This window comes from Onychostoma macrolepis, chromosome 16 (genome assembly GCF_012432095.1).
Source record: "Onychostoma macrolepis isolate SWU-2019 chromosome 16, ASM1243209v1, whole genome shotgun sequence".
NCBI classification, from domain to species: domain Eukaryota; kingdom Metazoa; phylum Chordata; class Actinopteri; order Cypriniformes; family Cyprinidae; genus Onychostoma; species Onychostoma macrolepis.
Window position 1 is genome coordinate 14,384,115 of NC_081170.1, and position 15,482 is coordinate 14,399,596.

The 15,482-nt window shown below is 36.6% G+C and overlaps 1 protein-coding gene and 1 long non-coding RNA gene across 4 annotated transcripts in view; one reads left to right on the forward strand and one right to left on the reverse strand.

Moving 5' to 3' along the window:
• Positions 1–6,907, reverse strand: part of sema6e (sema domain, transmembrane domain (TM), and cytoplasmic domain, (semaphorin) 6E) — a 196,773-nt gene extending 189,866 nt beyond the window's left edge. For all 3 annotated transcript variants that reach the window (XM_058745855.1, XM_058745849.1, XM_058745851.1), the window contains exons 1-4: positions 6,802–6,907; positions 6,160–6,206; positions 1,310–2,359; positions 1,060–1,215 (exon numbers count right to left, since the gene is read on the reverse strand). The gene's annotated coding sequence lies outside the window, so the exon portion shown is untranslated. The remainder of the gene's footprint in view (positions 1–1,059; positions 1,216–1,309; positions 2,360–6,159; positions 6,207–6,801) is intronic.
• Positions 6,908–9,115: 2,208 nt separating this feature from the next.
• Positions 9,116–14,869, forward strand: LOC131521203 (uncharacterized). The gene is made up of 6 exons (XR_009266229.1): positions 9,116–9,264; positions 9,709–9,802; positions 10,041–10,094; positions 12,041–12,190; positions 14,346–14,446; positions 14,534–14,869. It is a non-coding gene; the product is annotated as an uncharacterized LOC131521203 (long non-coding RNA).
• Positions 14,870–15,482: the final 613 nt, after the last annotated feature.

The window sequence follows — 15,482 nt, forward strand, 5'->3', positions numbered from 1 at the left end:
AATAGGTGTATTTAGCAGAAGCATTCAAGAAATTTAATCAAAAATATAAAAATAAAACACTATATAGATTGATTCCTATTAAATCAACTGTATTAACGTTTTTCAGTCAAGAGTAGTGAGTGATTTTTCTCTGTGCTTTGGTGTTTTATTAACATTGAAGGAATAATTAACCCCAAAATAAAACGTGTTTTATATTTATACCATCATTTACTCACTCAAAAGTTTCTTTAAACCTGAATGAGTTTCTTCTGCTAAACATAAATGCTATTTTGAGGAACGTGGAAAACCAAACAGTTGCTGGTCCCCAGTGACTTATTCCATAGTATTTTTTTTTTCCTTCTATCAAAAGTCAATGTGGACCAGATACTATTTGGTTACCCACATTCTTCAAAATATCTTCTTTTGTGTTCAGCACAAGAAAGAAATTAATACAGGTTTGGGACAACATGCGAGTTAGTAAATAATGACAGAAATTAAATTTTAAGGTGAACTATCCCTTTAATTACAGTCGGCTGCATGTTCAGTACTGCCCCTTTAAGACATGCACGCATCTAATATACAGAGGCACGCATCCGTTTTCTCTCAGCTGTTTACTTACTCATTTTAGACATAAGCAACGGAGTCTATACATAAAACTTGTGTGTTTTGACAGTATTAGTGCACAAGATAACTTAGTTCAGTAATCAGGCGCTTTTTGACAGGCTTTAGCACGCGCGCTTCGGGTGTACGGGCTCAGAAAAAGCGCACGTCAGGCCGACACGTGAATAAAACATTTAACCGGCAAGGCTTTAAAGCAGATCCGAATAATGTACAGTATATTGAGACGGAGGAATAAGAACTGCGGCTGATACTACGATATTTCTTCAAAAGCAGATCGTGGAGACATTTTTATCGTCCACGATCAAAAATCGTCATATCGCACACCCCTAAGTACTATATAAATAAAAGTGATTAAAACTGACTATTGAGTGAGGATTGATACTGTATGTGTGTGTAGTGTGTGAGAGACAGACCACATTCCTGAAAAAAGTGAACAAGCACAATTTTTACCAAACACACCTGACTCAGTATGTCCATGTACGGCCTCAGCTTGGTGCCCACAACACCTCCCTTGAGCTTCATTAGGGTAATAATTTTTGGTGTGTAGGCGTCAAGCCTGTTCATGAAGCTCTGTTCCAGGGAAATCGTAGTTAGTCTCCTAAATTCTTCTTTTATCTGAAATGACAAGAGATCAATATTTAAATAATACTTTTAAATGATTGTTTCTGGCCAAACAAGAGGGCTTAATAAAGGGAATACATTTACATACCTCAGCTTCACAAAATAAGGCAGTCCATCTCTCCTTGAAGTCTTCAGCAGCTGGACTACCACTCACAACCTCAAGCCTTCGATAGGAGAATGTTTTTGCCTTTTTTTTTTCTTTTATCACGTTATGGTTGTTCTTTTTTTTTTACCTCTTCGTTCTGCTCCTGCCTCTCCATTTCAAGGCTATCAACATTTTCTCCATTTGGATGTGGAGGTAGGAAGTTGACTTCCGCTCCCTTCGGTCTTTTGCAGTTCTTTGCAGGAGTTTGCTCACCGGGTAATTTCCTTTTTAAGGAGTTGATGTCAAGCTCGGGACAAGGTACTTCACATTTTCTCAATTTAGAACGATAATTGGCCATCTTATACTTAAGACGCTGCTGCCACCCGTACATACCTGAAAATGAGGTACCGGGCTCCCTCAGACAAGGATGTTTCTTCAACAGAGCTTCTACAACAACCTCAATTTGAAGTCCAGTGGGATAGGCAGTGTAGCGGAATATTTCTTCTGCAAGCTTCTCAAGCACACCAGAGGTAATGCTTGGATTATTAAGAAGTGTTCCATCACTTCTAAAAACCTCATTTGCTTTCTGAAGGAGAATTTCAACATTATACGAAAAGCTGGGTATCACAAAAGTAGTTGGCCATCCTTCTGATCAATACTCTGGAGGCTGTTGTAAAATAATGGTGTCCGATGAACTAGCTGAGGAACTGTCATCCTGGAAAGACTGACTGAGTGACACTGAAGGGGATGAATCAGCAGCTTCATTGACAGGAGTCAACGTGAGAATAACAGAAGGTTCTGTTGTAACAAGTTTGATTGTGTCTTTGTCCTTTAACAGGTCTGTTGTTGTAAGAGTGAAGAACTGATTATCAAAATCTTGGTCAATATACATAAGAGTGAAATTTCCCTGGAGTTGAAAACAATCCTTTGCAGCTGCCAAAAGTTCATCTACAGTTCCAGGGAATCCATGTGGAAGGGTTAATTTATGAACTGTAGTCTCATCAATGATAACACGTAGTTGAGTGAAGGCAGACATTATTCGGGCGAGCAGAACTGCAAGAGAAATTAAGAAAAAGACCTGATTAAATAAGACAAGATCAAATACAATTTCTGCTCAAAATCACATTAAATGTATGGAAATTAATACACATTTAAAACAAATTAGAAATAAGGCTGCAAGACATTGAAACAATCAAAATATTACAAAGGTTTGCAATAATTAAATAAAATAAGTAATTCATAAAGTTAGGTGTTGTCTAACTTTTAAATGGATTGATAAAAGAGAGACTGGAGAAAAAGAGTCTTTTTGTCAGAAAGAATGTGAAAAGTATGTTAATTGCTCATTTTAAATTTTAAATTATATATATTTCAAATCTGAAGCCAAAATTCTAAAAAAAAAAAAAAAAAAAAAATGAATGCATCTTTTTGCATATTGTATTATTTGGCAAGTTATTACAGACCACATTTTTCTTTAATGTCATGCAGTCTTCAAATACACAAATATGTTTTGACAAGGTGTCACACAACAAAGCACATGCCCTTCTGAAATTACCAAGTTTGATCAGCAGATGTAGTGTTTCAGAGAAACCATTCGATCACCTTGTACTGCATAAGCAGACAGTGGGTATGTGTCATCAAGTTGTGACTGCTCTATTACCTTGACTATGCCTGTGGACTCTAACTTGAAACATCGAAAATGCTCACAGTACCACGCACTTTGCAGTTTCACAACAAACACTAAATAGTCCTGAACAACAACAATTTGTAGTATTTCGGCAAAGTCAGGCAACCCACTGGTAGAGCCATACACCAACATCATGCCTACAGCATAGCTGGTGCCTTGAAATCCTGCAGTTTTAGCCAAATTAACAACAGTCTCCTTGGGAAATTTCTGTGCTAGAAAATCTTGCACACTCTCATTTACAACCTCAACTGGAAGTGTTGTCATCTTCGACACAGTGACAGCTGGTTTCTTGACATTTGAACTGTGCAGATGGTATGCGATCATCAACTGGTGTTTTTTTGCCATGGACAATAAAATGTTACGGAAACTGCTGGTTTGTCTCACTATCTTCTTAAAGAAATGGTGTTTAGCCTCAAACCTCATTGTCCATAAAGACACTAGTGGGCCAAATGCTTTGATGAGCTGTGGATAATGTTCCACAAAATGGTGTTTCGGAATCAATTTCTCATGTGGCAAAACACTTTTAAATCTCTGTCTATGCTCTGCAATCAGGCTGTCCAGGTAACCAATGCTTTCCTCAGTAAAGGTAGGTGACATAACCAACTCAACAACATCTTTGAGTGTCATCAGTAACTGCCATGCCGGTTCCTCTTCTGGTACTTTGTCCCCAATCATAAGTGGAAGAAGCCTCAGTAAGCACCAATTTTCATGGGCATTACCACCAATGGTTTTACGGGAAGCAAATGTTTGTGGTACTCCTTGGGGACAATTAGTCTTGTCTTTCCACTTGTAAGGGAAGTTTTTGATGATTCTGTTGAGCTCTTCTAGAGAGAAATATTTTTTCTTTATCAAGAGAGCAAAACACAATGCCAATTCTCCAGGTACAATACCTTGAGTAAATCGTGCAGTACATCAGGTGGGTAACCGGTTGTCACATGAAAATGACTTAAACTTTGAGTAAGTGCACAATGTGTTTTAATTCCATGGCTGTGGGTGTTACTAGCCAATGCCGCTCAACATCCAACTGATATTGCGGTTTTGTTCTGCTAGGGAACGCTCCTGTCCTTACTTCAAGTTCTTGAAACTGCGATCGTTCTCCAGCACAAAATCTGCAAGGGTGTGACCCACTGAAACTTTCAACAAAACCTCCGAGTGAGTGAGCACTAAGATTATCAGCAATCACAGAAAATACTGTCCCTTTTACAACTCTTCCCAAAATGAGGCACAAAAATTCCATCCTCTTCAAGGCTTTTCAAATCCTTTAACAATGGCCCCAGCACTGCAGAATAGCCAAATTTTTTAACATCATCAGCCTTGGCCAAATCAGTAAATTGATGATAATGCAGACCTTAATACAGAAGGAACATCAGCCAACACCCAGTAGACTCCACTTATCTTATGTTTTTTGCGCGAGGTTCCTAAAGGATTGCAAATTTCAAAATCATCACAGTACAGTAAAAGTGAAAGTCTTAACACCTCTTCAGATAGAAATTTGTTCTCCTTAAAGTTGGAACCATCATGAAAACTTGCATACTGACATGGTCCATGGTGTCTTGCACTCTTGAACACCTTATCCTGAATGTCCGTGTTCTTTAGAATTTCTGACAAGGACCGCAAAATTGGTACATACTGGAACGTCCTTCCCTCTTTTTCATCAAGTATATACTCCAATGGCTCAACAATAGAGAAATGTTTCTTTAGGTACTTTGACGAGTCGGTGGCCCTCCCCCTCATTATCATCACCACCCCGTCCCGTATTCGCCGCCCTTCACCAGGCTCCCGACGGCTGGCGGCGTGTGATGAGGCACAGCTGAACGGAATGAAGCCTCATCACCGCCGCTGTTTAAATGCCAAGCGCGCCTCTCCTCGAGAGACCGGTCTCTTCCCCCGTGCATGCACGCTTGTATCCTCGTGGGTCCAGGAAGGGTGCGTTGAGGGACGTCGCACCACCCAGGATGTAAGTCGCAGAACCTCCAGAGTCAGCGTGAGAACCGCACCCGTATTACGGCCGACGGGCCGCCAAAGGCCGCGGAAGGAAAAGGAAGAGCCGCCGCTCAAGAGAAGCCGCCGCCCCTCGTGCCCCGGACCAGAGCGGGAGCGCGTGCGGCCACCAGACTCCGCCCCTTGCCTGGACCCTTCCCTTCCAGAACACTGCCCTCCTTCACAAGCCCCGCAGCACAACGAGTACACCAGATTCCCTGTTTCGTTTGGACACTTCTTCCCCCTGGACACTTTATTTTCTTGACTTTTTTTTTTTTTGTTTAATAGAAGCCTCTCCGAGGCCTGACGCCACACCCACTGTGTCTGTCGTTGGCTCCTCCCGTCACAGTACCTATTCCGCTGGAATGCTGTGGCAAGAGGACCTTTCCCATTGAAGGCTGCACTAAGCGGATTTAACTGGCAAATATTATTTACCAATTCTGTGATAACCAATTCTTCAAGACTGCAGTTATAGTTTTTTAATGTGTTGTGGACAATGTCTTTGATTATGGGTTCAGATGCTGTACAAGTAATAAACTGAAGCTCATCTACAATTTCATCAATGCATTTACTATGCACATTAAAAATGCAGCCTAATTTAAGCAATAAGGAACCAAGTTGATCAACGATGACTTCACACAAATCTTCACCCTCTTTTACAAGAGTTTCTTCAGAAGCAACAATTTCACTTTCTTCTACAAAACTATCTTCAGTTGGCTGATCTGAATACGTCTGGAATACAGTATTCTTAAAATCTTCAAGGCAGTGAGGAGTGTGCTTCCTGCATCTATGCGAAGCAAAAGTTGAATATATATTGGTACTGTAGTCACAGTCTTTAAAAACACAATGAACAGTTTTGTGTTTTCAGATGAACTCCAATGTGTTCCAAAAATTGCCTCTCTGTATGACAATTAAATGAATTGCACACAAGGCATGAAAAGGACACAGTTTGACTTAACTGTTGTGGTTGTGCATGGACTCTAGACAAATGTGCTCTAAGAGCCCCCCAACCTTTAAACGAACAAGGACAATTTAAGTGCAAGCAAGGCACCGACCAGCCCTGACCGGTATGTGGATGTTTCAATCTGTAATGCTTTAACAGCTCTAAACGTTTTGATGTCTCAAATTTGCAATATTTGCATGGCCAAGACATAAGATAAAAGTGTACTGTTTATCCTTGATGACACACCAGGGTTGAAAACCATGCGTCTGGGAGATTTCCTAAATGCAGTCAACCTGTAAATGAACAAACACAATTAGTTATATTAAAACAACAGAATTAATAAAAATACATTACACTTAAGGTAGAAAATTACATGAGAACTAATTAATAAACAGAAGCTGAAATACAAGCAGGAGTTGTATTCTGATGTGATGCTTGTTAACAATCATAATGTCTAGGTATCAATGAAATAATAGTTTATGATCAAGTACAAAAAAAGTTAAATCTCCAGTTTGTAGATTCTAAATCTTAGATGGCTTATGATTAAAACGATGCTGCTAAATGTCGAAGTATTTGTTCTACACTATTACTATTTGTAATATATCTGAGAAAAAAACGCAAAGATGTAGAAGGTATAAACGTTACTGTGCTTTTCATCCAGAAATCAAACGCAGCTCCTTGTAACATTATGCGTTTAGGGCAATTTTGGTTGGTCCAATAATCTCAAGGCAAATCGTGCTATAGACACGAAATGTATAGTTTATTGATTCGTTTTCACACAATTCGAGTTAACATTACTAGAGTTACACAACAAAGTCAATCGGACTTTTAAAATTATCATGGACCTATACATTGTCATAAATTACTACAAAAAAGGCAATAACTTACCGTACACAATAACTTTGCATCCACGTGTGACAATCGTAACCGTCTGCCTCGGATCCAAAACGCGGGCATTTGATTCAGTCACGTGGATGTGAACGTGCTAAAATTTTAGATTAAAATTTACTCAGTATTTTTAGGTTTATGTGCAATGACTTTAAAACAGTTAAATAATATCAGAAAATGTATAATACAATTTACTATTCCCACACAGTTCATTTTATACATGAATTAATTGTGTATTTATTAGTGGTGGGCATAGATTAATTTTTTTAATCTAGATTATTCTCACTGTAATCTTGGAATTAATCTAGATTAATCTAGATTAAAATGGCTCATTTGAATTCTGCCAAGTAGATCAGAATAAGTTTACTACTAGTAGTAAACAACTAGCAGTCATCAAGAATTTAATATTGATAATAACATCGAAGACATTGTATGATTATTCCTTAAAGATACCCAGATAGCAAACTGACATAGAATCAACGTCGATTTTTGGTTGTAACGGTCAGTATCGATCGTCAATCAAATTTCGATGTTGAATCAACGTTCATTATTTGGTCGGTACATCAGAACGTTATTACGTCGAAAATGAAACATCGATTCAACGTCGAAACCACGTTAGCTTATCAAACGACACAGCCGACGCATCTGATCGAAATCATAACGTCTGATACAGGTTGAAACTTGGTCAGAGGAATCGGAGATCTGCGCCTGCTCTCTCACAGAGTGGAACAGGCCTGTACTGTACCCGGGCAACTAAAAATTATTTTTATTCGTTATTTTATATTTATCCGTCTGTGTCTAAATATTAGCGGAAGATGAAAGTTTTAAAAACAATGAATGACAAAACATTTTAACTCGAGCTTTGTCGAATGTTTTGTTATTTTTTTCTGCAGACATTTTTTACACCGCTGGCATATATAGGATAGACATTATCATTTTAAAACTAAAATAGCTTCAGTTTTAAGTTATAACTGCATCTGTCTCGGGTGTAGACTGGTGAATTATGTTAATAAACCTATGTGTTCTAGTAGGTCTATACTGGCCCATATTCAGATGTTTGTGCGGAGTGTGGAATGCATGACGGGGCGGCCGCGAGATCACTTGCATTTTTATTTTTTTCCTAATAATGAAACGACATCAGTTCGAAACTCATAATAGGCCCAACTCATATTAATAAATAATTAAAATTACTACTTTTTCCCGACACATTCATAATCATTTGGCGACTTTTTCCTGTGCTTTGTGGCAAACTTTATGCGTGTGCTTGAGCGCGGAATTAAGATTCACTGTGGATTATAAACTTTGGATAAACATGCGATTAGGCCTAGTTGACTTAAATGAACGACTAGTTAAATAGTTGGGGGCAGCTCTATTAAATAGCTACCCGTCTCCGCTCTTAGAACTGTCAAGTCCGTAACGGAGAGATCACGTTGACTAGGCTACATTGATTTTCCTCTGAAACACACACACACACACACACACACACACACACACACACACACACACACACACACACACACACACAAACAAACAAACACAAAAACAAAAACAAAAACAAACAAAAAAAAAATGTATGAATAGACAACCTTTCTACATCCGGCAGATATTGCTGCTTATGGCTTGTGCATTGTAAATCGTACAAAATAGCCTATGTTATCTCCCCAAAAACTCGTATATAAATACATAATATAAAACCCCTGAAGTCTAGACTCTATTTTCGGGAATTTAGAAAAATATAAAGAGATGGTTCAACACAGGTCTAATAGCCTATTTATATGAGAATTTATGTTTTGACTGCGAATGTCACGTCAATAACGCTGGAATTACTCTAATGTGATGCTGGTCTTTGAAATACAGGTACTTGCTTTTTTTGTCCAAAGTTGTGATGCTAGTTTTTGAAACACTGTTTTTTTTTTTTTGCAATTTCATAAAATATTGCTTCACATTTTCATTCATTTACTGTTTATTTTTGTTGTTATTTATTTATTATAAAGAATCTAGTTAGGTGTGTTGATCTGGCCCTCTTAACTGACCAAGTTTCTCTTGGACCCTTAGGGAAATTAATTGCCCACCCCTGGTCTACATGCAAGCAGGTTTTCTAATAAAATAAGGTGGTTGAGTGTTCATTAAAAAATAAATAAATAAATATATATATATAAAAGTGCTGCTTTATCCAACAATAACGTGCAGGGTGTCATAGAACTACATTTAAATAAATTAAATGTATGATTTAATAATAATTTAATTAGATTTAAGTTATTTATTTATGCAATGTTCTAATTTTATATGATTATTTATGTAAATTCTGCGTGATTGTGACGTGTTTTAATGCGTGCGTGCTGAACGTTCGAGCCGCGTTGGTTCAAACACTGGAGCGGAGGGAGTTGCCATGGAAACTGAGCGGCAACACAACGACTGACAAGCAGGAAGCTCCGTTTCTCGCTGCTGTTTTTACTGTTTTCGGTAAGTTTAGTTCCTAAAATCTCACAAATATTAAATACAGTTATTCCTGACGCCTCTCTTGCTTGTATTTGACTCGTTTCTGGTGAAATTAGTTCATAGAAATGGTTTAGTGTCTTCGAACAAGTCCGTTAGCATCTTAGCCGTTTTCAGAGGACGTAACGTTAGGCTAACTCCATAGACAGCTCTTATTGAATGTTTGGGATTTTATTCATATCTTTATGTGTAGATGAGAGGTTTTGACAGTTCTGTAAAAGTTTTGCTGGTAATTTTTCAGTGGGTGATTGGAAATAGGCTCATTTATTTAACCTAAACATATAGCCTACACTGTACCGTTAATCGGTGACGTCACTTACATCAGCGGGACAATTAAGTGAATCTAGTTCAAACGTATTTTGATCTCTCATGGTAAACAAATATTGATGATAAACTGTTCTGTGATTTCAGAAGAAAAACAAAAGCACGGCAAGATGGGAGGCTCCAAGATTTCACAATTTCTGAAGGGAGCCGAGACGGAGAAGTAAGGAACACAAGTGAACAGGTGAAGCTTCTTAACATTTTAAGAGGGCTTTGACATCCACAAGTAAGAAGTATGAGCAATATTAAATAAGTAAACCTAGAAGCAAATTCTGTATTCTTTCTTTTTTCTACATTTCACCTGCTCTAGCTTGGTTCCTTGTAATAAACCTGGCTGGCATTGTATATTAAATATTGTTGGCTCTGTGACAAATTGCTTCTTATGTTCCTACATTCTTCCATGTTGATGGCCTGCACTCCAGACTTAGAGCTGACCTCCTGTCGGACAACATCTCCCAGGCACAATGAACAATATGGTTGGCAAGTTAACCTCAAACATGCACTAATGTTCAAAATTCAGTCTCTTATGCTCACCAAGCCTGAATTTATTAAAAATTCAGATAAAAACAAACAAACAAAAAACAGTAGTATTACAATTTAAAATAGCTATTCTCTGTGTGAATATATTGTAAAATGTAATTTATTCCTGTGATCAAAGCTGAATTTTCAGCATCATTACTCCAGTCTTCAGAGCCACATGATCCTTCAGAAATCAATCTAATATGCTGATTTGCTGCTCAAGAAACATTTCTGATTATTATCAATGTTGAAAATAGTTGTGCTGCACAATATTTTTGTGTGTGTGTGTTTTTTTCAGGATTCTTTGATGAATAGAAATTTCAAAAGAACAGCATTAGTTGAAACAGAAAACTTTACACTCATTTTGATTAATTTAATGCATCCTTGCTGAATAAAAATAAGAATTTCCTTTAAAAAAATCCTGATAAAATAAACAAATATACAAACTTTACACTGTTAAAACATTCACACAAAAATACAACTCAGCACAGGTTACATTCATATTTGGGTCATTCTACAGAAACATCCACTTTTGGTACTTTTGGCAAGATGTCTTAAAATGTATTTCTTTTTTTAACATTTAAACTTAGACCACATTATTAGATTACCTTTTTACATTATGAATACACATAAATGACAGCTTAATGATTTTTTAAATATTTTTTGTAGATTTATTTAAAGACCACATGTAAAAAAAAAAAAAATTGTCACTGGTGTTACCTTCTTTGTCAATTTTAGAGGTTTTTATGAAATATTATTTCTCGATTTATTTCAGCACATGTAGTCAGTTACATGAAAACAATGATAATGCAACAAATAAGGAGATTATGTTTTATTTATTTTAATCAGGTTTGTTAAAAGCGTGATTGAATGATGTTAGTACATTTGTGCAACCATGTATTTGTTATAACAATGAAAATATTTTTTGGGGAAAAAAACAGTTATAAACAAGTAATGATGCAATCCTTTATATCTTAACTCTTGAGTGAAGCAGAATTCAATGGATGTAAAATTATTATCGTGACACATTTTATGTAATGTGACAGAAAAAACACGATAACACCAGTGACACAATGAATCACCAGTGACATACATTAGACCAAAGATACTTATTCTTCAACTATAATTAATAGATGAGACTAAATTGTTACGTTTGGCAATTAGTGAAAGGAGTTAGTAAAAGAACATAAACATAAACTGATCTTCACTGGTGTAACCCATAAAGGAGGTGACACCAGTGACAGTAACACCAGTGACAGTTTTCATGAAAAATGCATTTTGCAGAATGTCTGCTGCAAGGTATCAAACCACATGTTGTCAGTCATGGTATACTCACTAAATGAAGTAGTTTAATCATTTGTATTCCAGATTTTTGAGTATTCTCAAATTAAAGCACTTTCCCTCTGTACATGGCTGTGGGGACAAGCAGTTTTGTGGTGCTTGGAATTCTTTATAATTAATTAAAACAAATATTGCCACATTGATGGCTCAAGAATGTTTAATTGATCAAATAACATATTGTTTCAATTTAAAATATATAAAACAAGTTGTAACCCTAAAGTCTTTTTCAAGTGTTATATTTCTGTAAAGGCTAGGGACAGAAAAATGTACATTTCTATAGAATGACCCATTTATCAGAAATGCTACTTTGGTAAAATCAGCATATTAGAATGATTTCTGAAAGATCATGTGACACTGAAGACTGGAGTAATGATGTTGAAAATTCAGCTTTGATCACAGGAATAAATTACATTTTAACATTCACACAAAACATCTCATAACCTTGCAAATAAGTTATATTTGATTAAATAAATAATCTTTTGTCTGAAATAATATGAACAGCAGCTATTCTAATCTTTCTCCTTTTGCTTTCCTGTTTATATCTGGGGATGTCCATCCCAAGGTTATTAGAGATTACACCAGTTCCAGTTTGGATCCAGCCTCGCGTGTGAAGACTTCAGAAGACGCCAACACTCACAAAAACTTCAGACGCAACTAGATGAACATACAAAGCTGCCAAATAATCCTTATATTGTAATCATTGCCCTAAAAGGTAAGTTTGCAGATTTTCAACCAGCTTTGTATTGTTACAGTGTTGGTAATATATGTAAATGAACAAGGTTTACCTGTTCTCTGAATTACTTGTATAGAGATTTCACCATTTGTGACTTGTGCTGGCAAAATGAGCAAATTTTCAAATAATTGTCACTTTTTCACTTTTCAAAATGATATATGAGTTGTTACAGGGTGTCCGCGGGGTTTTAAAAAGTATTAAAAGTTGATAAATCCATTTTGGGAAAATTAAGGCCCTTAAAAGGTATTAAAAAGTCTTAATCCCGATTTTATGAGGTATTAAATTCTGTTCAAGCTTTGTCAAAAGAGTTTGACTCCAAAAAGTATGCATGAATATATTTATTTTCCTCCCCATAACTACTAAAAAACAAAGGCGTGCGCGCTGTCTACGGGTGACGTCAGGTATTTTGCGAAATGCGCGGTTAGATGATGTGTCGATGTGTCGCCCTCCATACGTCGCGAAACAGACTCCGAAATGGGGAAATGTAAATTTGCGGACTCCTGGTTGGAGAAGGATGAGTTTAAACAATGGCTGAAGCCTGTCGCTGAAAACAATCGCGAGGTTTACTGTACATATTGTAAAAAGAAGATGAGTGATACTAATATTACTGTACATTAAACAGCATGCTTTACTTCTAGGTCGAACAGTTCTCAAATCAACTTCATGTCAGAGTAATATCTTACTGATATGTGAGACAAATGTTAAGGTCGAGACTGAGGAGCAGTTTGGAAAGGGTAGAGAAACTAAAGTAGCGATAAAGTAACTTACAATATTCATAGCTATTGCAACAGCAGCCTCACGCAAAACAACAACAACAACAAAAAAAAAACCAGCAGTCTCACGCGGTAATCACCATTTATACTGGAACACAAGCGAACTTAATTTAGCTAGCTACAAACAGGCTAATCTAACCACCAGCATAGCCCAATTACTTCAAAAATAAGTTGCTTGCCGTTAGCTTGTTCCTTCATGTTTTACGTAGCCTCTGGAAATATGGACAGTTGCCTGCAGCGTCTAAAAGTTAGGCTTCAGGAGTGAGATTGGTTGGATGAGGGAAAGGAAATTAAGGTAAGCCAATCAGAGGCAGAGTAGGGCGGGTCCATTCCTTTGCCAACGGGAAAAACGCTACAGGTGACGTGACACAGATGACTCGCAGATACGCAGATGACCCCCCACCACCAATTTTATTTTTTTTTACAGATCTACACGATTCACGTGAATGACCTATTTCAACGTGAAAACGGCGAATTTCTCAGAACAAGTTAAAGTGACAAGTTTGCACCCCTGTGTATATTAGACCTACTGCACGGATATAATGTCACACATCCAATGTTTTTACCCAACATTTCCCCAAACGTTCACTTAAGACATAACAGATTATTTTTGCATGAATACTTAAATACTGTAATTCCGTGTATGTGTGTATATTTATCGGGATCACACGCCGTCAGAAGCGTCGTTAAGCTTCGGATGACAGTCAGCACGAGATGCGAGCGGAAAAAAAGGTACTCCTTTCAGAAAACATGTAAATAAAGATATATTTAGATGTTTAAATACTATTTAGAGCATTGGGATCGCTAGAAGAGGGCTTAATGAACTCATTTTTGTGAAAAACTCAAATTCGACCAAAATCAACATCTTTCACTTCTTTTGCCTGTAACTTGAAATTAGCTTGTGTGCATTCCGACTCATTTTGCCAGCACAGGTCACATTTATTAGTAAGCAAAACTCTGCCAAATAATGCAAAATGTTAGGAGGTGATTGTATGTCTCATTTCTTTTTCCTGTGTACTATAACTTCTGAACAGGAACTAATACTTCTTTGACTTGTTTGAGAAGATTTAGATGGAGGGTTTAGCTGTGTTTCTCCCTTTTCTCTATTCTATTCTATTCTATTCATTTTTTATATACTAATTATTAATCAGTTTAGAAATCTTTTTACCACGTTTACTAAGGAGCACTTTGGGACTGAGTATGTATTTATGATGCAAATGTAAATGCCTGTTAACTAACCTAAAAAGCTGTTACATGCCTTTCTCATAAGGTCCCGCCTGTTAGCAATGCTAATATTATTTAGCGAACGACTTCATTAAATGATCCACTATGAAAAAACTGTTTTATCAATGTATTTTTAGGTAGGAACTTGTCAACAAATCTACCTCACAGCGCATCAATGAAAGCAGTTTGGCAATTACAGACGGGTGTGTTGGATCAGGGTGAGATCTGAATTCTGCAGGTGGGTAGATCTCCAGGAACAGGATTGGCCGGTCCTGATATATTGGTTATGTATGATGGATTTTGAACTGTACTGTTTTTATTGCAGGTTTTCTGGATTCCCAGTTGAAGACATCAGTACATCAGATGTTGGCCTGGACAGCTGTATCTACAGTACACCACACTGACCTCTGCTTTTGCATAGATGGCTGACTACTACCATAGTATTATTGGTATTATGTTCTAAGGCAGGGGTACTCAAGTTCAGAGGCCAAGCGGGCCGCATTTAAACTACATATTGCTATAATATAATATAATATAAACCACAAATTACAATTTGCATCATCAGACTTTATTTAAGACAATATTTGCAGATTTACTGATTTAGAAATACAGTTTATTACTTATCTAAGTCTTGCTTGTCCTTGTCCTATTTAAAATAAGACTAAGCATGAAATAAATATTATATATATATATATATATAATTATTATTTTATTAAGAGTAAAAATCTGGAACAAAATTGGATTAAAAGTTCGGTTTGCTATATTGAACAGAGTAGCCTATTGAACAAACTCAAAATGCTAAAACTAAAAACATTATTGAGCAAACATAGTTCACAAAGTACTTAGAAGAAGTAGTATTATTTTTCATATTTATATTTTTAAAATAGATATCACTATTCTCCCACCATGATTCTGAAAAATGTAATTTACTAGAGTTTCTAGAAAAAAAATTGCTGCTGTCTATTTATAGAATACAATATTCAACGAACTGATAAAGTGAAACAAATGATTCATAACTCATGACTTGCTCATGAAGACTTCACTTGTTTCGTTCCTGAATGAATCAATGTTTTTTGAACGAATCTCAGTTTAAGTCACTTGTCTCCACCTGCTGGCGTTATGTTGTAATTGATACAATCTTTATTAGAATAAATAACCTTTTTGAAAGTGAAGATGCTTCAATTTTGATCGCTTCTGTATAACGATACAAAATACTTTGTAAAGATGTTTCACTCTGGATCAGTGCGAACGCAGATTTGAACGTTACATTGTGA